The sequence below is a fragment of the Oryctolagus cuniculus genome, chromosome 19 (genome assembly GCF_051225735.1).
Source record: "Oryctolagus cuniculus isolate XC-2025 breed Fujian yellow rabbit chromosome 19, ASM5122573v1, whole genome shotgun sequence".
NCBI lineage: Eukaryota > Metazoa > Chordata > Mammalia > Lagomorpha > Leporidae > Oryctolagus > Oryctolagus cuniculus.
Window position 1 is genome coordinate 32,965,422 of NC_142885.1, and position 27,070 is coordinate 32,992,491.

Sequence of the window (27,070 nt, forward strand, 5' to 3'; positions counted from 1 at the left end):
TGGAAGCTGCAGATGCCCAGCAACAAGCACTGATACAACACAAGTCCCAGCAGACAAGAGCTGGAAAAAGTGCCGGCTCTGAAGACCACGGTGAGATCAGACTGCAGTGGCCCATGCCACTGCTGAAATAGCTGCAGAGAGAGCCTAGCAGAATACACTGTCTTGGGGTGTGAATTGGACCCTGAGGGTAATGGGTATCCCCTAACCCAGCAGAAAAGAGAGACAATTTCTCCCCATCCTCTCACAACAGCCCCCGACAACCAGCTCAGAGAGGGCAGGCACCATTTTGGATATGCTAGTAGCTGCAGCAGCTTTAATGCAGACTCCCAGCAACAGTCAGGGAAAAGGCGCCATCTTGTCTCAAGTAGCAACAGCCCAGGTGTTGCCCAGCAACAGGCAGGGAGAAGGAGCCATTCAGACATCATCACTAGCTGCAGGGACTCTTCTAAGTGTCCATAAACTGGCGGGGAGAAGGCATGATTGTGAAACAAGCAGTGCTGTGGCCAGCAGCTCTTATGGACATGTATGACCAGGGATTTCACCACAGGGAAAAGTCTGTGTTCCCCACCGACTTTCAGTCTGGGTGGAAAGACTGACAGGGGGCTGCAAATGCACCTATGACTATCATGAGCCCTTAGCCTCTCAACATAACGCAGGCTCTGGAGCTCAAACTGCCTAAGTGGAGCATACATAGGCAGCTGGCTCTCAGAAGTTCTCAGCCTCTCCAAGGACAGAACAGGTTAGTGCGGTGGAGTGGGTCTTCTGCACCCTGTGTCTGTGGGAGCCCTGGTACTGAGACTGTGGGAACCCAGGCATGCAGGAGAGGGTGCACGGTGTAGCTGGTTTCTGGGAAAATACTTGGGTAGCTCCACAAGCTCAGCACCCTGGCTGCCTGGGGTGGGTCACTGCAGCAGGATCTGTGCTCACACTGAACACTGCCAGACCCTTTGTGGCAATCATGCAGAGCCACAGAACCACAGATGAGAACAGCACCCACTGAGGGTTAACAACAGATTTCATGAGGCAGATCTCTGGAAAATTAACAGTCAAACAAAAAAATGAAGAAGAACAAATTAGAAAAGTGAAAAATAGGGTTGGAGATGTATGGGATACTACCAAATGACACAATATAGGGTCTTAGGGGTTACTGAAGGCATGGAAAGAGAGAATGGATTAGAAGGCCTTTTAGTGAAATAATTACAGAAAACTTCCCGAATTTGGAGAAAGTAAGTATGTCCAAGTACTAGAAACACACAGCACTCTTAATATACATGACCAGAAAAGACCATCACCATGACATATTGTAGTCAAATGCTCCACAGTAAAACATAGAGAAAAGATTCAAAGATATGCATAAAGGGAAATGTCAGATTACTTTCAGAGTATCTTCAATTAGACTTACAGCTGACTTCTCATCAGGAATTACTACAAAGAGCTGTAGCCCAACACATCAGGAAACCTAGAAGAAAAACATTCCTGGACACACACAACCCACCAAAATTGACCCAAGACACAGAAAAACCTAACAGATCAATAAACAAGACAAAAATTGATTCAGTAATAAAGACACTCCCAACAAAGAAAAACCTAGGATTGGACAGTTTTACTGCTGAATTCTATCAGACATTTAAAGAAGAACTAACTCCAATCTCAAGCTATTCAAAACAACTGAAAGAGAGGGAAGCCTTCCAAACTCCTTCCATGATGACAGCATCACCTTAATTCCTAAATCAGAAAAGGATACAAGAGAGAAATTACACACATATGTCCCTGATAAGCACACATAAAAATCATCATCAAAATACTAGCCAATTGAATCCAACGACATATAAGAAATGATCATTCATCCGGACAAAGTGGGTATTACCCCTGGTACACAGCAATTATTAGCATTCACCAATCAATGTGATACACCACATTAACAAAGTGAAGAACAAAAATGATATGATTATCTCATTAATAGCAGGAAAAGCATTTCATAGAATACAACACCCTTTCATGATGAAAACCTGAAGTAAAAACCGTATATAAAGGATCCAAAAGACTCTCCTCAGAGATTATTAGAACTCGTAGGAGGTCCAAATATGGCAGAGTAGGGAGTGAGCTTAACTCTTCGCTTCTAGCCCAGGAGATGATAGTTTAAAAATGTGGAGAGAGTGTAATCTAAGGATAGAATTAGTGAGTCAATGGCAGAGGAAACTCTACCGAAATTAGAGAGACAGGGTGGACCTACGTGGCAGGCATGGATGCACATCGCTCAGGACTCTAGCCTACCCAGCCAACAGCCTATGGACCAGCACTGGAAAGTGAAGTGAGACAAGACCACAGCAGACCAAGAAGAGGCAAAAAAGCTGCAGAAAGAGTCTAGAGCGAACCAGGCTTGGAGCCCCATGGGAGACACTGTACTAGCCAAACTAGATGATAAAAAGAAAAAGAATGGGGTGGACACGTTTCTCTCTCCCAAATCAGTTTACAACAGCGTCCTGTAACATGCCAGTAGAAGGGTGCCATTTCAGAGATACATCACAGGTGCACCAGCTCGTATCTCTGCCCAGCAACCAGCCAAGTGGAGACTCCTGATTCTGGTGGGGAGAACTAACAGGGGGCCGATAGCTTGTGACTGTGTGAAGTGTCTGTATTTGGACACGGGAAAAAACTGAGGGTTTGTGGGAAGACTCACGGTGTGGCTAGGACTTTGAGCAGTTACAGTGGGAGACTCCATATGCTCAGGGTTTCCTGGTTACCTGGTGAGAGATACTGCTAGGGAAACTGATCTTACACTGAGGAATGCACAGATCCTTTGTGTGGACCTTGGGACAGAGCGGATAAATATAATACAAACTTGGGCTAGCACTCTAGCCTGGGTCTCCATTGAGGAGAGGAGCTCAGCTGCACAGAATAAATTCCCTTTTGATGAGAGAGAGAGAGAGAGAGAGAGAGAGAGAGATTGATTTGCCACAACAAACCTGGGTGTGTCACCTGGGGCATTCCCTTATCCCTGGAGAACTGAACAGAGCTCTCTGGCCACCCCCACTACAAGCCTCTAGATATTCACTAAGAAAACCTTCCACTTATCTACACAGTCATAGTCCAAAGATAAAAGTTGCCACAGCAAAAAAAAAAAAAAAAGAGAGAGAGAGAGAGAGACAAAGAGAAAACCAACAATTATCTCCACAAATGCCAAACAATAAATACACCAATTCAAGAAACAAGAATAGAAAGACAATATGATGCCCCCAAAAGAACAAGACACTTTGGAGCCTGAACTGTGGCATAGTTGGTAAAGCCGCCATGTGCCGTGCCAACATACCATATGGGTACTACTTCAACTTCTGGCTGAACGATTTCCAATCCAGCGCTCTGCTCTGGCCTGGAAAAGTAGTGTAATACAGTCAAAGTCCTTGGACCTCAGCACCCACATGGGAGATCTCCATAAGCTCCTGGCTCCTGGCTGCAGATTGGTATACAACGGCCATTGTGGCCAACTGGGTAGTGGCAAGCTGATGGAAGACTTCTCTCTATCTCTCTCTCTCTTTCTCTGCCTCTTCTTCTCTCTCTGTGTAGTGCTTTCAAATAAATGATAAATAAATCTTAAAAAAACAATGAAACTTCAATACTAGATTGTGAAGATGATGAGATAGAAGAATTGAAGAAATGGAATTCAAAAAATTGATCGTAAAATACATAGAAGTAATTAGAAGCAAATGCATGAACTACTGAAATCCATATTGGACATGAAAGAAAATTTGTCCCATGAAATTGAGATCTTAAAGAGAAATCTCAATGAAATGAAAAATGCAACAGAACAAACAAAAATGCAGTGGAGACCGTTAACAATAGAATTGATGAAGCATAAGAAAGATATCGGCATAGAAGACCAAGCACCAGAAACTATATAATCAAACAAAAGAAAAAAGAGGAATTTAGGAAACAAAAACAATTCCTTATTAGAATGCGAACATGAAGAGATTGATGCAATGCTGGTTAGGGAATTCGAAAAACTGATTGTAGGTTACTTAGAAATCATCAGAAGTAAATCCACGAATTAAAGAAATCCATACATGACATGAATGAAAAATTTTTCCATGAAATTGAAATTTTAAATAGAAATGAAATTAAATGTTAGAAATCAAGAACTCAATAGCTCAAATAAAGTACGTGGTGGAATATCTTAGAAACAAACTCAGTGAGTCAGAAGAAAGAGTATCTAACTTAGAAGACAATTTTCTGGAAATTTTACAGTGAAACCAAAAAAAAAATGAAGAAGAAGAAATCAGAAAACTTAAAAACAGTCTTGGAGATTTATGGGAAAATATCAAATGACCAAACATACAGGTCTTAGGCGTTTCTGAGAAAGACAGAATGGATTTCTGAGAAGGCCTTTTTAGTGAAGTAATTACACTAAACTTCCTTAATTTGGAGAATGAAAGGGACATCCAAGTACAGGAAGCACACAGGTCTCCTAATAGACATGAGCAGAAAAGATCCTCACTACAGCACATTGTAGTCAAAATCTCCACTGTGAAACAAAGATTCTAAAATGTGCATAAGAGAAATGCCAGATAACTCTCAGAGGATCTCCAATTAGACTCACAGCTGACTTCTCATCAGAAACCCCACAGGCTAGTAGAGAATGGCACAATATATCCCAAGTCTTAATAGAAAAAAAAAAAAAAAAGGTCAACCCAGAATACTGTACCCCACAAAGCACTCATTTATCAATGAAGGGGAAATGAAAACCTTCCACAACAAAGAAACTGAAAGAATTTCACATCATTCATCCAGCCTTACAAAAGGAAGTGCTTACTTAAGGAAGCACTACACACACAAATATACAAACATGGTCAGCACTATGAAAGAAGGTGAAGGCAATTCCCCAATAAAACAACAAAGGAAATCCACAGGAAAACCAGGAATATTTGTGGGAAAATGGTAGGGTCAAGTCACTATCAACAGTCACCTGGAATATAAATGGTCTCAACTCTCCAGTTAACACACAGACTAGCTTAATGGGTTGAAAACAAGACCCATCTATTTGTGCCTACAACAAACAAATGTCACCTACAAGGATTTGCACAGACTGAAAGTGAAATGATGGAAAAAATTATTCCACACTAACAGAAACCAAAAAAATAAAAAGCTGGTGTAACCAACCTAATATCAGAAAAAATAGACTTTAACACACAAACTGTTAAAAGAGACAAAGAAGGACACTGAGGGATTAATTCAACAGATGTGACTATAGTCAAGATATATGCACCCAATAATTACAGGGCATCTGACTACCTAAAATAAATGGTAATGGACCTAAAGGGAGTAATGCACTCCAACATAATACAAATGGGAACGTTCAATACCCCATGTTCAGCAATGGACAGACCAACCAGATGGAAAATTAGCAAAGAAACAACAGAGTTCATTGACATATAGACCAGATGCGCCTAATAGATATCTACAGAAATTTTCATCCTACAGTTGCAGAATACACATTCTTCTTACCAGGGCATGGAGCTTTCTCTAGAATAGGGCACAGAATAGGCCATAAAGCATGTCTCAGGAAATTCAGAAAAATCAAAATCATACCATGTATCTTCTCTGACCACAATGGGGTGAAACTGGAAATCAAAAACTCAGGAATCTCCAGAACACATATTAACATGTGGAGACTGAACAAAATGCTCTGAGTGAATAGTGGATCATAAAAGAAATCAAAAGATAAATCAAAAAATTTCTGTAAAACGAATGAAATGACAATAGAAAATATCAAAGTTTATGGGATAAAGTAAAAGAAGTGTTAGGAGGAAAGTTTATACCAATTGGTGCCTAGATCAAGGTATTGGAAAGGCACCAAATAAGTGAGCTATCAACAGCTCTCAAGGATCTAGAAAAATACAGGAAATGAACCAAAAATTAGTAGGACAACAGAAATAATTAAAATTAGTGAAGATATTAACAAAATTGAAATACAAAACACAATACAAAAGATCAGTAAAAAAAAGCTGTTTTGGAAAAAAAATATACCATCAGGCCAACTAAACAAAAAGGGAGAATACCCAATTCAATAAAATTAGAGATGAAAAAGGTAGCACAACAACATATACCATAGAAATAAAAGGAATCATCAGAAATGATGACAAGAAACTGTATGCCAACAAATTGGAAGACCTAGAAGAAATGGATAAATTCCTGGATACATGCAACTTACCTAAATTGAGCCATGATGAAACAGAAAACCTAAACAGACCATTAACCAAGAAGGAAAATGAATCAGTAAGACCTTCCCAATAAATAAAAGCCAAGGACTGGATGACTTCACTGCTCAATTCTATCAGACATTTAAAGGAGAACTAACTCCACAATTCTTCTCAAGCTATTCAAAACAAATTCATTGGTGGGAATCCTCCAAAACTCCTTCTATGAATCCATCATGATTCAATTCCTAAATCAGAAAAACATACAACAGAGAAAGAGAATTACAGAACAATTTCACTGTTGAATATACACACAAAAATCCTCAGCAAATGCTACCTAATCAAAAACAACAATAGATCAGAAAGATCCTTCACCCAGACCAAGAAGGATTTATCCCTCGAATGCAGGGATGGTTCAACTTTCACAAATCAAACAATGTGATACACCACATTAACAAACTGCAGAATAAAAACTATATGATTATCTCAGTGCAGAGAAACCATTTAACAAAATACAACACCGTTTCATGATGAAAATTCTAAGCAAACTGGGTACAGAAGGAACATTCCTCACCACAATCAAGGCAATTTATGACAAACCCAGGACAAGCATCCTACTGTATGGAAAAGTTAGATGCACTCCCACTAAGATGCAGAACCAGACAAGGATGCACACTTTCATCATTGCTAATCAATACAGTCCTGCGAGTTTTACCAGAGCCAACAGAAAAGAAAAATAAATTAAAAGGATAAAATTAGGAAGGAGGAAGTCAAATTATCCCTACTTGCAGATGACATGATTCTGTATTTAGTGCATCCAAAAGACTCCAATAAGAAACTACTGGAACTCATAAGAGAGTTTGGTAAAGTAACAAAATATTTAAAAAACCGGAAATTAATAGCCTCTGTATACCCAGACAATGCCAAGGCTGAGAAAGAACTTCTAAGCTCAATCCCATTCACAACAGCTACAGAAAAATTAAATACCTTGGAATAAATTTAACCAAGGACAGCAACTAAATCTAACATGAGGATTACAAAACAATAAAGGAAGAAATAAAGAAACAAAAATGGACAAATCGTCCATGTTGGTAGATTGGAAGAATCATTATCATCAAAATGCCCACACTACCAAAAGCAATTAATAGGTTCAATGTGATATCAATCAGAACACAGATCTAGAAAAGAGATGCTTAAATTTATTTGGAAACACAGGAGACCCCAAAATGCTAAAGCAATATGAACAACAAAAACAAAGCCAGAGGCATCACAATATCTGATTTCAAGGCATATTATAGGAGAGTTGTACAGCCTGGTACTGGCACAAACAGATGGATAGACCAATGGAGCAGAACAGAAACTCCAAATATCAACCCATGCTTCTACAACCAACCTGTCTTTGACAAAGGAGCTAAAATCAATGCCCAGAGCAAGGAAAGTCTCTTTAACAAATAGTGCTGGGTAAACTGGATCTCCACATGCAGAAGTATGAAGCAAGACCTCTACCTTACAGCTTACACACAAATCCACTCAACATGGATTAAAGATTTAAATCGACAACCAAATACCATCAATTTATTACAGAACATTCAGGAAAACCGGCAAGACACTATCATAGGCAAAAACTTCTTGGAAAAAACACCAGAGCACTGGCAATCAAAGACAGCATTTACAAATAGGATTACATAAAATTGAGAAGATTCTGCACTGTAAAAAACACTCAACAAAGTGAACAGCCAACCAACAGAATGGAAGAAATTGTTTGCAAACTATGCAATTGATAAAGGATTAATACTAGATATATAAAGAGCTCAAGAAACTCAACAACAAAACAATCTAGTTAAGAAATAAGTGAAGGAGATAAACAGACATTTTTCCAAAGAGGAAATCCAACAGACACATGCAAAAATGCTCAGGATCACTAACCTCAGGGAAACGCCACCCAAAACCACAGTAAGTTCTCACCTCACCTCCATTAGAATGGTTTTCATATAGATATCAACAAACAACTAATTGCTGGTGAGGATGTGTGGAAAAAGGTACCCTAATCCACTGTTGGTGGGAATGTAAACGGATACAGCCACTGTGGAAGATGGTATGGACATTCTTCAGAAACCTGAATATACATTTACAATATGACCCAGCCATCTCATTATGGGGAATTTACCCAAGGGTAATGAAATCAGCCTATGAAAGACTGATATGTACCCCCATGTTTACTACAGGTGAATTCACAATGGCTAAGATGTGGAATCAACCCAGATGTGCTTTAACTGAAAAAAGATAATGAAATTTTGCAATATGTACACCACAGAATACTACACAGTCCTAAAGAAGAAAAAGAAATCCTGTCATTTGAAGCAACGTGGTTACAACCGGAAAACATTATACTTAGCAAAATAAGCCAGTCTCAAAAGGACAAATACAATATGTTCTCCGCAAATTTCTGTTAATAATTAATAGTGTATCTATAATGTAATCCACAGAAGTTAAACTGCCAATTTACGATGTGATTACTTTGAACAGCCATTATCTCAACTGCTGAGGAACAGGTTTTCTTTTTTCATACTATGCCTTGAACTCTTTACTTACTATAGAGGTAATCATATGTGCATAAAGTTAATTGAAAATAGATCTTATGGGCCGGTGCCATGGCATAGCAGGTAAAGCTGCCACCTGCAGTGCCATCATCCCATACTGGGGCCGGTTCAAGTCCTGGCTGTTTCTCTTCTAATCCAGCTCTCTGCTATGGCCTGGGAAAGTTGTAGAAGATGGCCTGAGTCCTTGGGTGCCTGCACCTGTTGAGAGACCCAGAACAAGCTCCTGGTCCTGGCTCCAGATTGGCACAGCTCCAGCAGTTGCAGCAAACTGGAGAGTGAACCAGCGGAGGAAAGACTCTCTACCTCTCCTTCTCTCTCTGCGTAACCCTTTCATATAGACAAATAATAAATATTTAAAAAGAAAAGAAAATAGATCTTCACAAAAAATGAGAATGCGAATAGGAGAGGGAGGAGGAAGAAAGGTGGGAGTACTGATAGGGTAGAAAATAATCACTATGTTCATAAATTTATATTAATGAAATTTATGAAGTGTGGGGCCAGCACCGTGGCTCACTTGGTTAATCCTCTGCCTGGGACACCAGCATCCAATAGGAGCGCCAGGTTCTAATCCTGGTTGCACCTCTTCCAGTTCAGCTCTATGCTGTGGCCCGAGAAGGCAATGGAGGATGGCCCAAGTGCTTGGGCTCCAGCACGCACATGGGAGACCAGGAAGGAGCACCTGGCTCCTGGCTTCGGATCAGCGCAGCACCTGTCAGTGCGGCCATTTGGGGAGTGAACCAATGGAAGGAAGACCTTTCTCTCTGTCTCTCTCTCTCTCTCTCTCTCTCTCTCACTGTCTATAGCTCTACCTTTCAAATAAAAAAATTTTTAAAAAAGAAATTTATGAACTTTGTGTACCTTAGATAAAATGTTTTGAGCAAAATATTTATAATAACAGTAAAAAATGGTAATCTATAAAAATAAAAATGACATTGAAATGCTATGGTTTGAACAGGCTTTGTCTCAACTGTTGAGAAGCAGTTTTATTTATTTCATACCATTTGCTGAGCTCTAATAAGTATATGCTTAATCTTATGCATTTAAAGTTAACTAAAAATAAATCTTACTAAACAAATAAGAAAGGGAATAGAGATAGAGGAGGAAGAAGGGTTAGAGTGCGGCTGGGAAAAAATACTATCTCTTTAAATTTGCATTTATGAAATGCACGAAATTTATATAACTTAAATTTTTAAAAAAGTGGAAAAAATCTCAAGAATAAAAGTTTGAAATAAATACAAAAGGCCCCACTATATAATATCTATAAGAAATTCACTTCACAAGAACACACATAGACTGAAAGTGGAGGGCTAGAAAAAGATATTCCACACAAACAGAAAATAAAAACGAGGAGAATTGGCTATCTTGATAACAAATAAAAAACTTGAAATCAAAAATTATAAAAACAGACAAAAAGGACATTGCATTGATTAAATTTTATTCAGCAGAAGATATAACAATCATTAATATATAAGCAACCAACACAAGACCACCAAGATATACACAGAAAATACCATTAGACCGAAAGGGAGAGACATTCCTATACAACAATAGGGAGTAAGTTGAACAATGCACTCTCATCAATGGACAGATCATCCAAATACAATATAAATAATGACATGTGTCAAAGCTAAAATCTTACATCAAGTCAATGACTTGACAGAAATTTATAGGACATTTAACCTAAAAGCTACATTCAGCACACTCAACTTTTTTTTGGATATATTATATATGGGTCCACGAATCAATCCTCAGCAAATCTGAAAAGACTGAAATCCTATCAGGTAACTAGAAATAAACTATAAGAATAAAAATTGAACACTCATAAATATTTGGAAATTTAACTAGATGCTACGGAATGATGAGTGATCACTGAAGAAATTAAAAAGCAAATAAAACCTATCTTGAAATAAATGAAAAGTAAAACAAAACATGTGAAACACTGTTGATTACAGCAAAAACATTAAGAGGGAAGTTTATAGCATACAGTAGTCATATTTAAAATGAGAAATGCCTAAAATTCAAAATCAAGTGATACATCTCAAAAATTTAGATAAACAAGAAAAAACAAAACCCCAAACAAGCATGAGATGAGAAATAAAATGGATCAGAACATAAATCAATGAAATAAAAAATATACTAGATCAGCAAACCAAAACTTACCTTTTTAAGATGATAAAATAGATAATCTTCAGAGAGGATTCCATTTTAACAGAAGAGGAACATGAGGCTTGGAAACTCATCCTTCCACGAACATCTCCCCCAGCTACCAAACTCTCAACCACCGGGAAATGTGGTGTGTTCCTCAGTTTCATGGCAGAAGTTCAAGGACAGAAACAATCAAGAAAGAAAAGCAATGTAAGTGCCCCGAGGTGGAAGAGAACTTGGCACCGTCACGGAACTGAGAGGCCAGCATGGATGGGGCAGAGGAGGAAGCTGCATAAGGTCAGATTTAGAGAGGTCTCATGAGGACACTCCTGCTGGTGCCTTGGGACTCATTCTGCCCCACCAGTCTCACTTCTCTGCTCACAAGGACTCACTCCCTGATTATGCAACACAGGCAGCATCATGCTGTGTCACCAGGGGCAAGTCACTCAGCCTCTCTGAGCCCCAACTTCTGCATGTGAAAATGAGAATAACGTGTACGGAGCAAAAGCCCCACTGTGAAAAAGTGACTACCTGTGACATTCACCAAGGGGGAACCCAGAGAGGTAGACCTGCCCTTCATTTCCAAAATGAATTCCAAGACGACCATATCATGGAGAGGTGGGAGGGTTCACAAAGACAAATGACAAATCAGAGATAACAGTGGCTGTAACTCAGTGAGAGAAAGCAGTGAAGTAACATGGTGATGAACAAAGCACTTCTGCCTCCAGGTGCTGTGTGGGTTGGCCGAGGACTCCTCACTCACCCAGCACAGCCGTGACCCCCTGGCTGGTTAGTTAGCAGTCACTATTTTCTCCTGTGCATGGTTCCAACTGTTCCCGCAGGGGCATGCCATCATGAGAAATGTCACCTCCCTGGGGTCTGTAAAGAACCCACTTTCCTAATCATCATAACCGCCACAAGATCAAGTGCGGCAGAGAAGCACCTGTGCCAGCCAGCACAGCCCAGGTGCCTATTGCACCTGCCCGCGTGCTGCACCGACACATGGGGCACTCAGCCTGTATCTCTGCTACTTTTTGCTCAGAGAAGGAACTGCAGGAACTGGCAAGAGTTGCCACATTCCTGCCCTCAGAGTCCCAACTCCAGATGGCCCAGTGGTGTTGGTGCCCAAGCAGAAAACCGGGCAACCCTGAAAGGTGAGGCTTGGGCCTGACAGAGCCACACCTGCCCAGGTGCTCCAGGACCCTCCCCGTGCCCAGCACGCACTCACCGCTCATGTTCACCCACACTGTGTACCCCAGGAGTGGGAGTCTCTGCAGTTGCCATGGGGCCTGGGGGTCAAGTGCTATGGGGGAACCTCACGCCCAGCTCAGGCCAGTGGACACCTCCTCTCCAGCAGCCACAGCGATGTGCCTGGAGCTTGAAGAAAGTTTCAAAGAATCAGGAATGGGGTAGAGGAGCCGTGTCCCAGCCTGGCCGCACACATGCAAAGGTTCCCATGGGAGCACACACACACACACACACACACACACACACACACACCCAAGCCAAGCTGCAGCTCTCTCACAGACACGCTCCCGTGTGGGTTTGTCTCCAAAAAAGTGGCCAACCAAGGACTGTGGGCACTTACAGGCCGGACAGCCAGGAGCTGTAGTCTCTTGGTCCCTCCCTCCTCACCTGGGGGCCACTGGGACTTGCACCCTTAGCTCACCACCTGTGGGAGGCCGGCTCCTTGACAGGCCTGGCCCCCATGTCCAATGACTGGAACCCTCCTGAGCTTCCCCAGGATGTCTGCATAGATCCCACCTGGGGCCCAGCCCTATCCTTTCTGGAGCAATAGTAGACAAAACATGTCAGTTTCTTGAAAGAGGATGCTTGGCCTCTCCAGGTGAACAGTCCTGGCAACACTGTTTTGCAAAGCTGAAATACAAGTCTTACAAAATCCACTTTGGTAAAGAAACAAGTAAAGCAAGGGCCATGAAGGCTTTGTTCTACAAGACTCTGCAAAGCAAAAGCAAGGCTGCAGAAGCACTCAGAGTTGAGTTTCCCTGGTGAGCTCCCAAGCAGGATATAAGGAGAGGCAAAAAGCCCTTCTCACTCATGCTGCAAAGCCCTGGGAAACAGCAAATTCCATGTGCCTGTCTTCCTAACCCTTTGCCATTCATTCACTCATTCATTCATTCATCCCTTTGTTGGGTATTCAACATTGATATGGGGGGGTCATATGGCCCAGAAGTAAGATTTGTCTGGGGATGCTCCCAACCTAATGGGGGGGTGCTTTGGTTGCAGTCCCAGCTCCCTTGTGGATTCCAGCAGCTTGCTTATGTGCACCCTGGGAGGCAGCAGTGCTTGGGTTCCTGCCATCACATGGGAAACTCTGAGTTCTGGCCTGCTGGGCCTGGTCCTGCTCCTGCTGTTGTGGACATTTTGGCAGTGAATATACAAAGAGTATTCTCTCTCTCTCTCTCTCTCTCTCTCTCTCTCTCTGTGTGTGTGTGTGTGTGTGTGCATGCGCGTCTGTGGATGATGCCTTTCAAATAAAATACAATTAAGGCAGTTTCTCAAATACACACATAGCAATGAGTATTTTGGCTCAGCAGGTTCAGCAGCTGCTTGGGATATGCATATCCCATAGTGGAGTGCCTAGTTGAGTCCTGGCCACTCCACTTCTGATCCAGGTTTTGTGCTAATATACCCGAGAGATGATATATGATGGCTCCAGTACTTGAGGACCAAGGTTCCTAGCTCCAGGCTTCTGGCTTCAGCCTGGCCCATCCGCAGCTGTTGCTGGCCTTTGGGGAGTGAATCAGCAGATGGAGGATCTGAAAGTATCTCTTTTTCACCCCCACTCCTCATTTTAAACAAATAAATGTTACAAAACATAGCAACCACACACACTGATCATCAACTCCTATAAAGCCAGTAGGAATTTGATGGACAAAGGTGTGCAGAGTAAACTTACTGGGGTCACAGGTGGCCTCCTCAGAGCCAGCCCTTGAGCTGAGACCTGGAGGATGGGGAGGAGTCACCACAATAGCAATCCCAAGCGAAATGAAGCCGGAGGAATGACTCTTCAAGGTCAACACTAGTTACTGCTGACCAGTAGGAACAGAGACTTAATTCACCACATTCTGTAAGAACCAAAGCACAAAGCACAATACCTAAATATTTTGAAAGTTTTTGTGTTGTGAAACAGAGGGACAAAGAGGGACTGCATTTTGTCAACCCAAGTTTTAGAACCAATTATATGGCCACCTTTCTGCATACTGTGCAGAAACAACAGTCCCTGCCCACTCAGAACTAAAAACGCTCTAAGAATGTCATAGTTAAAATAATTCCAGCATTTCAACATCTAATCTGGAAGTAAAAATAACCTGTACTGAGGTATCCAGGACCTTAGTTTCCTAAGTGCAACAAATATCCTCAGCAATTGATGCTTACTTCTTAAAATTCTAGAGCCATTCTCTGATCTAGTTGCCTCTGTTGAGCCCCATAGTCCCAATTAATGTAATAATATGACTGGGATACATACATTTTTACATTATGTGTTTCCTCATATAATTACATTCATAAAGATAATATAACAGAATACATTCCTCAGGAATTTTCACAAAATTAGGGAAACACTGGGTATCACAGAGGAGAATCAGAGTTCAGTGGGCGATGACACACACACAACTGTCTACTTGGGTTTCCCAGTCAATGCTATCACTGCTGTGCTGGAGAACCTTCAAGGCACACTGAGATAAACCATCTTAGCAAATCAGGAAAAACAGGAGTCAAAGCCTGCGAGCAGAAACTTCCTTTCTGGATGACCAGATCCATTTCTCAGTTCCTATCCACTAAGTAGAACTCTAAATCCAGAAAATAATACCAAAAAAACCTGGAAATTAACACAGTGGCTGGGCGTCTTCATCGCCCACCTGGTGGTTCACCCATCCTGGCATCAGCATTCAGCCACGCAGGTTCATTCCTTCTGGAACTATATGTGATACCTCTGAGCACATATACATTTTAAAGTATACTTATAACAACATACAATTTATGATATGTAACAAAAATAATTTATAATATAAAATACACTATTTAATTTGTAGCATACAATGTAATACACAATTTATTCTTCCTTCCATCTGGCTCCTGAAGGCCTGAGTGTCCCTGACCCATGTTCGGGGCCATCACATGATATGCACAAAGAGTTCAAAAAGACTCACCAGGCGAGGATGGATGAACCTGAGTCAGAGGCCCAGTGAATCCACTACCACTCCTCAGACACCAGCGGCCCAGCCTTCCTGCAGGTGTTGCTCATCATGGAGCTCACCTCCTTGTTCCAAGTCCAGCGCCGGGGCTCTACACAGCATCCGAGGAAGAATGCTGCAACGCTGGACACCAAGAAGCTAAAGGGAAATAGTAGGACTGAGCAACACTTTTATAAAATTGGTATTCAATGGCAAACTTCAGTTCTGATGGGAATACTTTCTGGTGCCAACCGATAAGAAAACAAAGACCCAGATTGTGTAGGCTGGCACAGGGAGCATGGCTTCAGGCAGCTCCTGATCTGGAGCTGTCAAAAGTAGGCAGCAAGGTGAGGCGAGCTCAGGGTAGTGGGGCCACAGGTCTTTCATTTGTTTCACTTTGTTCTTTGAAATTATACTGCGATTCATTTTAAAATTTGACAGAGCATTTTTCATTAGGCACCTCTAATAAATAAAAAGAAATAACATTATATTTATGTACATATAGTATATGTTTTTTTTAACATTTGGAAATTGCCAGGAACCACATGGGATACCAAAACACAATGGTGACCAAGACACAAATTTGCCAAGTTCTCTGTCTGTTGTGTGGGGAGCAACTGGGAGTAACTCGGACTAGACTAAGTTACTGGAATTAAGACTTATTCTGTGCATCTGCTCTCCCACAATATGGCGCTGGGAGAGGAGAAAACAGCTTCTACACAGCTGCCTCCAGTTCAACCAATAAACTGTAGGACCTGCTCCTGATTGGAGGAGAGCAGCGTACTCGGCATGTGGGTAGCAGAGTTGGGATTGGTGGAAGAGGACTATAAAGGAGGAGAGAGACAACATGCACCAGGAACATCTAAGGGGAACATCTATCTGAAGGAACACCTGTGCAGCTCCCAAGAGAGCCGGCCGGCAGTGTGCCGCTCCCCCGCGGAAGTGGGGAAAAGTGGCAGGGGGAACCGCCCTTCTACGGAGGTGGAAGGGACAGTAGCCAACCCGGGAAGAACTAGCAGCAAACCCGCCGAGGGCCGAGCACACAAAAGAACAGCGCAGGGTCCTGTGTCATTCCTCCACGAAGAGGGGGAGCGACATAATGGTGCCGTGACTCAGATATGAAGCCTAGGCAGGGTTTAGCGTCGTTCCTCCATGAAGAGGGGGAGCGACATGTTGTACTCTATTTTACTCTATCCATCCCCAAACCCTTAAGGAGAAAGAGTCTCCAGTTGATATTTAAAAAATCAGATGAAATTAAACATCAGGAGAAGCCCGCAAATGAGAATACAAAGTGCTGGGGAAAGTATGGTTGAGAGGCCGAGACCACCCTCCTTCAGGAAGCTGTGGAGCAACCTGCAGCACCTTACTCTGTAACAGAGCGCTGGGGCTCAAGGTGCATAAGTGCCCTCTGCTAGACACCTGGCCAGTACACAAGTACAAGTATGCCATATTCTATGAGATGACCCAATCAGAGCATGGGAGAAGTGTGTATATCCCTGCCTCCCTCTCAGTAACTCTGCCTTTCAAATTAAAAAAAAAAATACTATGTATTGGGTATGTGGCTGCACACGAGGGTACTTCAAAAGGTTCATGAGAAATGGAATTAAAATAGCTTGCAGGAGCAGGCATTTGATTTGGAAGTTAAGATGCCAGTTGGGAAGCACATGTCCCACACCAAAGTGTCTGGGTTCAGCTCCCAGTTCCATCTTCTCAATCCAGCTTCCTGCTATTGTGCACACTATGGTGCAGTGGGTTTTATATCTCCCTCTCTCTCAAATAAACAAAATATTTAAAAATGCTTCAAGATCCTGCACAATCTCCACAAACTTGTTAGAGATCCGCACATGCTGAAACTTTAAGTACAAAACATGTCCATTAATCTGCATGAACAGCAAATGCCTCCCAGCGTGTTCCCTCCAGGGACCAGGGGAGGAAGCTGGGACTGGGGTCTGAGCAGGACTTCTACATTATCATTAATGTTTTACTGCCTTTAAAATGTTGAAACCAATGTGGCATGTCAGTCTTCCTTCTCCACGGTGAGTGCTGGGGTGGGCATTTTATCAGATTCTGCACTCCTGGTTTGTTTTTTTTTTTTTTTGCTCAATATTGAACAGAAGAATTCTTGTTACTTGACTGTGTCCCTAGACATGCTTCCCCCATCTTCATGTCAGTGTATGGTCTCCAAGGACTGAAGTTATTCCCTAACTCATCTGAACATGCCAGGGACATGCATCAGGACTGCGCATGCAAGGAGGGATGGTGGAGGGTGGAAACCCAGAGACATCTACAAGCGTTGTTCTCGATGGGCTTCTTTGGGCTTGCTCTAGCTATGGCCAACGGCACGTGGCCCACACCCTCCTGGGGTGAGTGTGGGAACATTGGGCTTGTTGGGGTTGAGGGGTTTAACAAAGATTCCAGTGCCCTTTCCCAACCTTACACCCTGTGTGAGTACCCTGGATCCTCCATGGTGCAGAGATGCCTGGCTAAACTCCAGGAAGTGGATGACAACTTAAATTGCCCTTGATGTGTGTTTCTCTGGGGACTGAAATCACCGTTACAAACTTGCTGCATTTAAAGGCTTAACTTCTGGAAATGGCACAACAGAATTTTACAACGTCAGGATTTTCAAGAATGGAATCCAGGGTGGCCACTGGAAAGGGAACAGAATATTTGCCAATTCTCCCACCCAAATTTCTTCTCCTGTATATATTTCAACTGCCCTACAATTGAGTTACATTTCCATCAAGATTTCACATTTCTGAGTATTCCACCTGCAGGGCACCCCTCATAAAAGGAAGAACGAATTCATTAGCCCAGCTCTTGTCTCTGCGCTGGCAGCAATCACACTCTCTAAGAGGATCGCGTGTCTCACATGGATTTACCTGAGGTTTTTCCTGGCATTTGGACAATTACTTAAAATGCTAAAAAGGGTGATGCAGAAACAGGATTATTGAGGTGAAGAAGAGAGGAAGGGAAGTTGTCACAGGACCATGACTTCCCAATTGAATAGTTCCTTTCTCAGGTCTGTGTTAATTGTAAAGAAGTATACTACCTACCACACACACACACACACACACACACCGCTCAAGCCCCAGGACAGAGAGGAACTTGACCTCTATGCTAGAGGTTGATATTTTAGAGCGACCCTGTACTCTCCTGCCATAAACTCACATGATCTGCTGACTGTCATTAACGATGGCCAGAAACTTCATGCATTGCTCAAAAGTTATTACCTAATTACCGAGGGCAACACAAGCATGGTGCTAAGCAGCATTGTTCATGCGTCACCTCAATTAATACTCACAATAGCTTCTCAAAACAAAATCCTCAGGAAGCAAGGTCAGCATCACCCAGGAAAATGCTAGAATCACAAATGCTTGTACTGTTGCTACTTGAGACATGCCAACATGCGGAGCCCAGTCTCTGATGTAACAAGCTCTCCCCAAAATAATGATGTGTGCCAAAGTTGGGGAATGATCACTGAGAGAGTGGGGGCTGTTATAATTTCACAATGAACACCTCAGGCCCAGAAAGGTAAATTGATCATTCAAGGCACAGAGAAAGCAGAAGACACCATATTTGAAACCAGACAGGCTAAATCCAGAGCCCAGTCCCTCAATCACAGTGCTACAATGCTCATTATCTGAGGAATGAAGTATGGATTGAATCAGTGAGCATCAGACAAAAATATGCCAAATGAGTCTGCAGTGATAACTCTAAATCTCAACAGCTGAGCCAGTGATGGGCCACAAGAACAATGAGACTTCTCAGAAACATCAAATTGACTCTACATCCACCAAGTTGGTAGCAGTCAAATAAATTAGGAGCTGTCCATTTGATGGAATACAATTCAGCTCTAAGTGTGATGGTTGCCAAGACGTCCCATGGCCCATAAAAATACTTAGTGTATAAGGAGGCAAGAAATACTAAGTCTGAGACCAGAAGCACCAGTATGGGCCAGAAGCACCAGTATGGGCAGTTTTTCCCCAACAGTCGCAAGTGGCTGAGGACTTGGGAAACTGGGGGATTTAACAACCTGTGGGTGTGAATGCAAATTGGCAGTTATTCTGCACCAAAACTGGGTCATAGATATTTAAATTTTAAAACTTGCATGACTTATGACCCCAAACCCCCACTTCTTAGAAGGAATCACATGTGCATAGTCAAGCTGGATCATTATCACTGCAGATCAACACTTCTAAGGGGGAAAATCTCACAAAACGAAACTGCAATCATTACGTGGATTGGATAAATAAATCAGATTTCTTCTATATTGAAGAATGTGATCTGTACATTATAAGGAACCTAGATATCCCTGAGATACAGAGAGAGAGAGAGAGAAAGAGAGGGAGGGAGGGAGGGAGAGAGGGAGAGGGAGAGGGAGAGGGAGAGGGAGAGGGAGAGAGAGAGAGAGAGAGAGAGAGAGACTCTCTATACCATTTGTAAGTTTCTTGAATACACGTTAGGAATAAAGCATAAAATTAATTATCTTAAAAGCAAAAGGATTTGAGATAAAGGGAGAGGAAAGCAGAGTGAAATTAAATACAACAGAAATCCCAAATGCACACACATCACATTATCTATTTTCAGTGCATATTTTCATCAACAAACATCTAAACAAGCGACCACTAAACTGCAATCTCACTTTAGGAGATAAGCAAAGAGCTCTCTCTTACTGGCAAAGAGTATGCAGTGGGGCCTCTGGCTTCTCGGTCTGCCCGTAGCAGCTAACCTTGTCCTCGAGGATGTAGGAGAACTTCAACATGGAAGACATGGCAGTGGTTAGGATGCTGAGACCGCCCCTAACTCTCACCTCCAGGCTGTAGTCTCAATCACTGGAGGAGACTGAAATGAGTCATGAGGGAAACTCTTTGGAGGTGTGAACTTTATGCTTATAGCAAATTGCAGCATGGTCCAGCCACACCTCTAGTGCTCAGTGGCCACATCTTATACAGTACAGGTCTCTACAGTCAAGATGATCTCTCAGCAGCTAGGTCCAATCAGTCTTTTTGGGATTTATAGTTCTGAAGCATTTATCCTGCTGAGTGTCACCTTCCTTATCCTGGCCATACTTGCTTCCATCACTTTCCAAAACATCTCTGCTTCTTGCCCTTCTCTTACATCCCTGATGACTTCTTATGGAAGCCTCTTCCTTCACTCACCTCCCACTCCATTAGCACTCCTCCCGGGTTCTGTGTTACAGCCACTGTTTCTCTCTCAGTTTATCATTTTCTTGGATATTTTAGCCATTTTTAGAGTTAAACTAGAGATGATGATGGCTCCCAAATCCTGTATCTAGCCCTAATCATTCCCATATCAAAATAACTGGACATTCATTGTACCTCACCAACCAATTCAACTCAACAAACTCTAAAACTGACCTTACCATTTACCAACTCAAAACTCAGTGCATGATACTTGTCTACCAGCCAGCCAGAATCTACAGGAATGGGTCCCACCAAGCAGAGGCTGGAGAATTTACCTGTCACAACTTGGGGGTGAGGTACAACCAACACTTAGTGTATAAACACCAGAGAGGATGCTAAAGTCTTTAATGCATAAAACAACTCCCCACGGCTATGAATTACCCAAATGTCAAGAGACCCACTGCTGAAAATCAGCTTTTTTTTTCGTCCTTTCTATTTATTTACTTTTAATATAAATTTTATAAATAAAACCTTAGGAATACAGTGAATCTTCCCACCATACCCATCCTCTCACCTACACTCCCACACCGCTTCTTCCTCCCTCTCCCCTTCCCAGTCCCATTCTCCATTAAAATTCATTTTCAATTAACATTATACACAGAAGACAAATTATATATTAAGTAAAGATTTCAGCAAGTTGCACACACACGTGCTCACACACACATACACACACACACAGTTTGAGAACTAGTTTTTCGGCCGGCGCCGTGGCTCACTAGGCTAATCCTCCGCCTTGCGGCACTGGCACACCAGGTTCTAGTCCCGGTCGGGGCACCGGATTCTGTCCAGGTTGCCCCTTTTCCAGGCCAGCTGTCTGCTGTGGTCAGGGAGTGCAGTGGAGGATGGCCCAAGTCCTTGGGCCCTGCACCCCATGGGAGACCAGGATAAGCACCTGGATCCTGCCTTCGGATCAGCACGGTGCGCCGGCCGCAGCACGCTGGTTGCAGTGGCCATTGGAGGGTGAACCAACGGCAAAGGAAGACCTTTCTCTCTGTCTCTCTCACTGTCCACTCTGCCTGTCAAAAAAATAAAAATAAAAAAAAGAGAACTAGTTTTACAGTTAACTCTCATAATGCAACTCATTGAGGACAGAGATCCTGCATAGGGAGTTAGAACACAGTGACTCCTGTTGTTAATTTAACAATCCCACATATGAGGTCAGTGAAACAGCTTTAAAGCCATAGCTGTACCTGTATGGTGTGGAGCCCAGTGGCTATGCTTATTCCTGTCCCTTTCACAGACTCTGGAGTGGGGCCCAGAGTCAGCGCTTTAACAAGCTCCCCAGTTGACTTTTAAGTGCACTAAATGGTTAAGAGTCACTGCTATGAGGCAGAGCCAACCTCAACGTCAAAGAGATTCATGCATTCTTCTTCAATGACAAGCACTGGATCACTTGATACACAATAAAAAGCTGAAATTCAAAGTCTGAGTAATCCCCTAACTTCAGCCTTTAGGATCAACACCCTCAGCTTTCATGGGAGTTACTTTATTAGCACAATCCCAGAGAAACTGACCCATAAACTTCACAGTACAAAGTAAAGAGTGTTCACTGCACAATTCGCTTCTTCAGTCCTAAAGCTCACAACTTGTTTCTTGCCAAGTTGAAACTTGGAAATACAGAGCCATGTTTGGTGCTCTGCCCACTGGAGAGGCTGCAGCAAAGGCCGCTGCAGAAAAATCTTCAAACCTTTTCATTTTATTAAGCTTAGTATATATTGTGAAACACACGAAAGATACTGCTCTTGAGATACAAGGATAAAAATAGGAGATGGACGCAACAGCCGGAGCTAAGCAGATTTCAAGCCAAGAGCCAGGAGCTTCCTCCAGGACTCCCACACAGGTGCTGTGGCCCAAGGACTTGGGCCCTCTTCTACTACTTGGCCAAGCCACAGCAGAGCTGGGACAGAAGTGGAACTCCTGAGACTCGAACCAACTCCCATATGGGATGTTGGTACTGCAGGCGGCGGCTTCATCCACTATGCCATGGCTCAGCCAACCTGCTGCCCCAAATACCTAGGCTGTTCCCTCTTGTAATCCAGCTTTCTGCTCATACCCCTAAGGAAAGCAGAGGAAGCAGCCCAAGGGCTTAGGCATCCAAACCCACACTGGAATACTGGATAAAGTACCTGGATTCTGGTCTGTCCTGGCCCACCCCCGGGACACTGTAGCCACCTGGGGTAGGGACCCATACATTGAAGATCTCTCCTGCACTGCCTCATCTATAACTCTGCCTTGCAAACCAATCTTTAAAAAGTAAAAAATATCTAGTACTTACTATGAGGTGTCAGAACCTTGGACAGGCTGGAACAGAGCACAGAGGGATTCTTGGTGTTTCTCTAAGCTTCTGCTTTCTCCTCCGTGTGTGTAGTCTGTGAAAATTCACTGGATTATGTACCAGTTAATTCAAGTGCCCCGTGCCCCTGTGCCCCTGCACATATACCTTACACTGCTGCACAACCCACAGCAGAGGCCGTGAGTAAAGGCCTCTTCTTATGGACGTGGCCAAGGCTACATCTGGCCAGGCACAGGAAACCCCCAAAACAGTACCAGGACCATGGGAAAAGTTCTTCCTCTCCCAACCACCCACCACACCCTCTAGGACTCCTGTCACACTCCCCCTCCCTTTCCTTTCTGCAACACGCCTTTCTTAGCTTCGTTTCACGCCTCCCCACATTCATGCCACCTTTTCATTCTCTCCCATTCCTCTCTGTTCCCACCTCTCCCTTGACACTCTTCCTCTTCCTACTATCCCCATAACCCCCTTGCATGCACACCCCAGCCCCCACCCACACCATGACAGAAAGGCCAACACGCCAAACTCAACACAGAAAGAGCATTTCTGTTCTTCTGGAACAGGAACTAAGTAAGAGGCATTCTCTTCTGGAAGGAGCCAAAGAAGAGAACTGAGCCTAGTAATTTCCAGAAGCCCAAGGTAACTGATGTGGCCGCCTCGGGTCTGGCCTCTCCAGATCCAGGCCTGAACCTGGGGCTGCTGGGTCTCCCTCATGCTCCGCCAGCAGGGTCGAGGACGGCTCTTCATTGCTTCAAAAGGCTCTCGGGTTGAGCCAACGCACTGCGGACTCCCACCTGAGCACATCGGGTCAAAAGGGGCCACGCATGTGCACGCACTTCCAAGGAACAGTGCTGGGCGCAGGCGCAATCCCCATGGGCGGCTGCCATGGCACCAGGGGACACATTGGCATGCTGCTGCATCCAGGGTCTGACGCAGCAGGGCCACTTCCAATCCCTCTGCTCCAGACTGTGACCCAGGGGGGCTGTGGCTGATGACCCAGGTAGTCTGGACCCTACCTCCAGGCCTTGTGGGAGTCCTGAATGGAGCTCCTGCCTCCTGGATTCTGCCTGGCCCAGCCCTGGCCATCAAAGCCATGTGGGGAGAGAAGCAGTGCAGGGGCCATCGCAAACAATATTTCTCTCTCTTAGTGATCATCCATATAGGGGTTCACTCCACAGATGACTACAAAGGCTGGCACTGGGACAGACCAAAGCAGAAGCCAGGGACATTTTATCTGGTGCTCCATTCTGGGTTCAGGGGCCTAAGTCCTTGGGCCTTCTCCCTCTGCTTTCCCAAGCTGCTTAGCAGACAGCTGGATCCCACAGGGAAGGGCCTCTAGGAGAGGCAGGCACTGCGGGGTCAGGTGAAGCCACTGACCACAGTGCCGGCATCCCATATGGGCGCTGGTTTGAGTCCCAGCTGCTCCAGTTCCAATGCAGCTCTCTGCTGTGGTCTGGGAATGCAGTAGAAGTCCTTGTGCCTCTGTACCCATGCAGGAGACCCCAGCGATTCTCCTGGCCCCTGGCTCCTGGCTCTGGATCCCCTCAACTCTATCCATTGTAGCCAATTAGGGAGTGGACCAGCACATGGAAGACAACTATCTCTCTCTCTCTCTCTCTCTCTCTCTCTCTCTAACTCCTAATTTCAAGTAAAAAATACCTTAAAAAAAGCAAAATTCTTTTAAAAAAGGAAAACATAGCTCTAAATAAAATACTACATCAAGGCCAACTAGTAGAGTTTATCTAGAATTTGATACTATATGCACTACATGCCCTACTAACAAAGAATTTGAAAAAGAGTTTAACTGGGTCTTAGAAAAGGTTTTGGTACCCATTCATTCTCTTCTTCCTTACAAACATTCTGTGTGGTATTATTTCTGAAATATACATGAGGAAATCTTTGGAATTTATTTATTCAGACACTTACATACCCATTCGCACAAGGACTTGAAACACCCACGATCTACACGGTTCTCCACGGAACACAGGTCTGCTTCCCAATCTCCAATCTCCATAACTAGCCTTGCATTTAAAGTATGGATCATGTTTGAAATAGGACAAATCCTGTGTTCCACGAAGCAAGATAGAATATAAAGGTAGCATCTGAGGTCACTGTTGACATTTTCTACGTGCATGTTATCCTGTTGGTACTTTTTCTCTCATTTCTCAATGTTAGATACAAATGGGGATGGAGAAAGTTCAACTACCCCTATGTGCAGATGACATGATTCTATATATATATATAGGAGATCCAAAAGATTCCACTAAGAGACTCTCGAAACTCATAGTAGAGTTTGGTAATGTGGCAGGATAGAAAATCAACAGCCTTTGTATACACCAACAATGTCATGGCTGAGAAAGAACCTCTATGACCAAACCTGTTCAAGTAGCTACCAAGAAAATAAAGGACCTTGGAATAAATTTAACCAAGGAGGTCCAATATCTGAGAATCACAAAAGATTAAACAAAAGAATAGAAGAAAACAAAAAAATTGAGATGCTTCTGCACTACAAAAGAAACACTCAGCAAAATGAAAAAGCAAATAACAGAATGGGCAGAATTATCTTCAAAGTATGCAACTGATAATGGATTAAGTACCAGAAACTTTCAAGAAACTCAACAACAGCAAAACAAACCACCCACCAAGAAATAAGCAAGGGACTTCAACAGGCATATTTCAAGAAAGGAAATCTAAATGGCCAACAAACACATACAAAAATGCTCAGGATCACTAGCCATCAGGGAAATGCAAATCAATACTACAATGGCCTTCAGGAAGTGGGGGAAAGACACCCTAATCCACTGCTGGTAGGAATGTAAACTGCTACAGCCACTGTGGAAGACAGTATGGAGATACCTCAGAAATCTGAAGATAGATGTACCATATGAGCCAGCCACTCCAGCCCTGGGAATATACAAAAGGGAAATGAAATCAACATACAAACAGTGATCTCTGCCCTCATATTTACTACAGCTAATTACAAGAGCAAAGATAGGCAAGCAACCAAAATGCACATCACCTGAAGACTGAATAATGACATTATGGGCTATGTACACCATACATGCATGTACAGACAGCACAGCCTGGCTATTCTGCATCCTGCTGCAATGAGCATAGGCCTGTGAAAACCTCTGCCTACATAATGATTCGTTTCCTTCAATATGTTACCAGTACTGTGTACATCCATACAGTTTTCCATGTTGACAGGACTTGTTTCACATGACAAACTGTATTGCTATACATGTATATATTAAGGAATACAGATACCAGATCAATAAACCCAATTTTACCTTCAAACACTAGAACAGAAAAGTAAATCTTAAGAAACTGGAAGGAGGAAAAATACACAAATTGAAATAAATCCAATGGAATAGAAAATATCACAACAGAAATTCAGTGAGACAAAAATACTATTCTTGAACACTCAATGACATGGACAAAACGTTTATCTGTAGGAAACAAAGGAGAAAAGGGAACAGACTCAAGTGACTTCACAACAGAAACGACGGAGAGGACACGATTACCTACCTTACCAAAATAATCATCAGAAAACACTATGGAAAAGCCAAGGCACAAGGATTTGGTCAATGTTGCTACAGTGTGGACTGATTGTCAGAAAGACACAAACCACTAAAACTGAATACAGTAAAACAAGAAACCCTAAATACACTTATACTTTGAAAAGAGACTGCAGTAGCAGGGAAACAAAAATAAACAAACAACAAACATGAAGAAAAGTCCAGGACCAGATGGCTCTACTGGTGAGAACTCCCATTTAAACGATAATTATAATCTGTTCTTTGCACACCCTTCCAAAAAGGAGATGAAGAGGAAAAGACTTCCATTTTATTCCATCAGACCAGCATTATCTCAACATCCAAAACAAGCACACATCACAAAGAAAATGGCACACAAATATCCGTCATGAATGTGTCACATGCCTCAACAAAATATTACCAAATGCCATCCAGGAGCACAAACAAAGCTTAGCACACTGTGTGCAACTGAGAGTTACTCTGGGAATGCAAGGACGGCTACCATACATAAGCAATTTATCCCAGAACAGAACAAACATGGGAAAAACCCACAGAGTATCCCGATAGACACAGAAAACCTATTTCACAAAACCTTCATTACTTTTGCAGTATTAAAAACAAATCATCAAATTAGGAACGCAAGGTACACCTCGGCCTGACAAGGCTCTTTCATGAAAAACCCACAGAGCGCTAACATCACACCCAATGCCAGGAACCCGAAACTGTCCTCCTAGACCAGGACACAGACACGCACTTTCACTCTCCTTCCTCCCGACAACAGTCTCAGAGATCTAGAGCAGGGTGGCTGGGCCCTCAAAAAGCAAACAGACAGGAACATGGGGCAGTTCCAGGAGATGGAGCCACCTCTGCTCTCGCACAGCTGCTCGCACCCTGGGGACCCT

The 27,070-nt window shown here is 43.0% G+C and overlaps 1 protein-coding gene across 3 annotated transcripts in view; it reads right to left on the minus strand.

Annotated features, from left to right (window-relative positions):
* Positions 1-22,710, minus strand: part of LOC127489780 (uncharacterized) — a 133,177-nt gene extending 110,467 nt beyond the window's left edge. For all 3 annotated transcript variants that reach the window (XR_016226135.1, XM_089321534.1, XM_089321533.1), the window contains exons 1-4: positions 22,615-22,710; positions 15,109-15,291; positions 13,857-14,025; positions 10,952-12,313 (exon numbers count right to left, since the gene is read on the minus strand). The gene's annotated coding sequence lies outside the window, so the exon portion shown is untranslated. The remainder of the gene's footprint in view (positions 1-10,951; positions 12,314-13,856; positions 14,026-15,108; positions 15,292-22,614) is intronic.
* Positions 22,711-27,070: the final 4,360 nt, after the last annotated feature.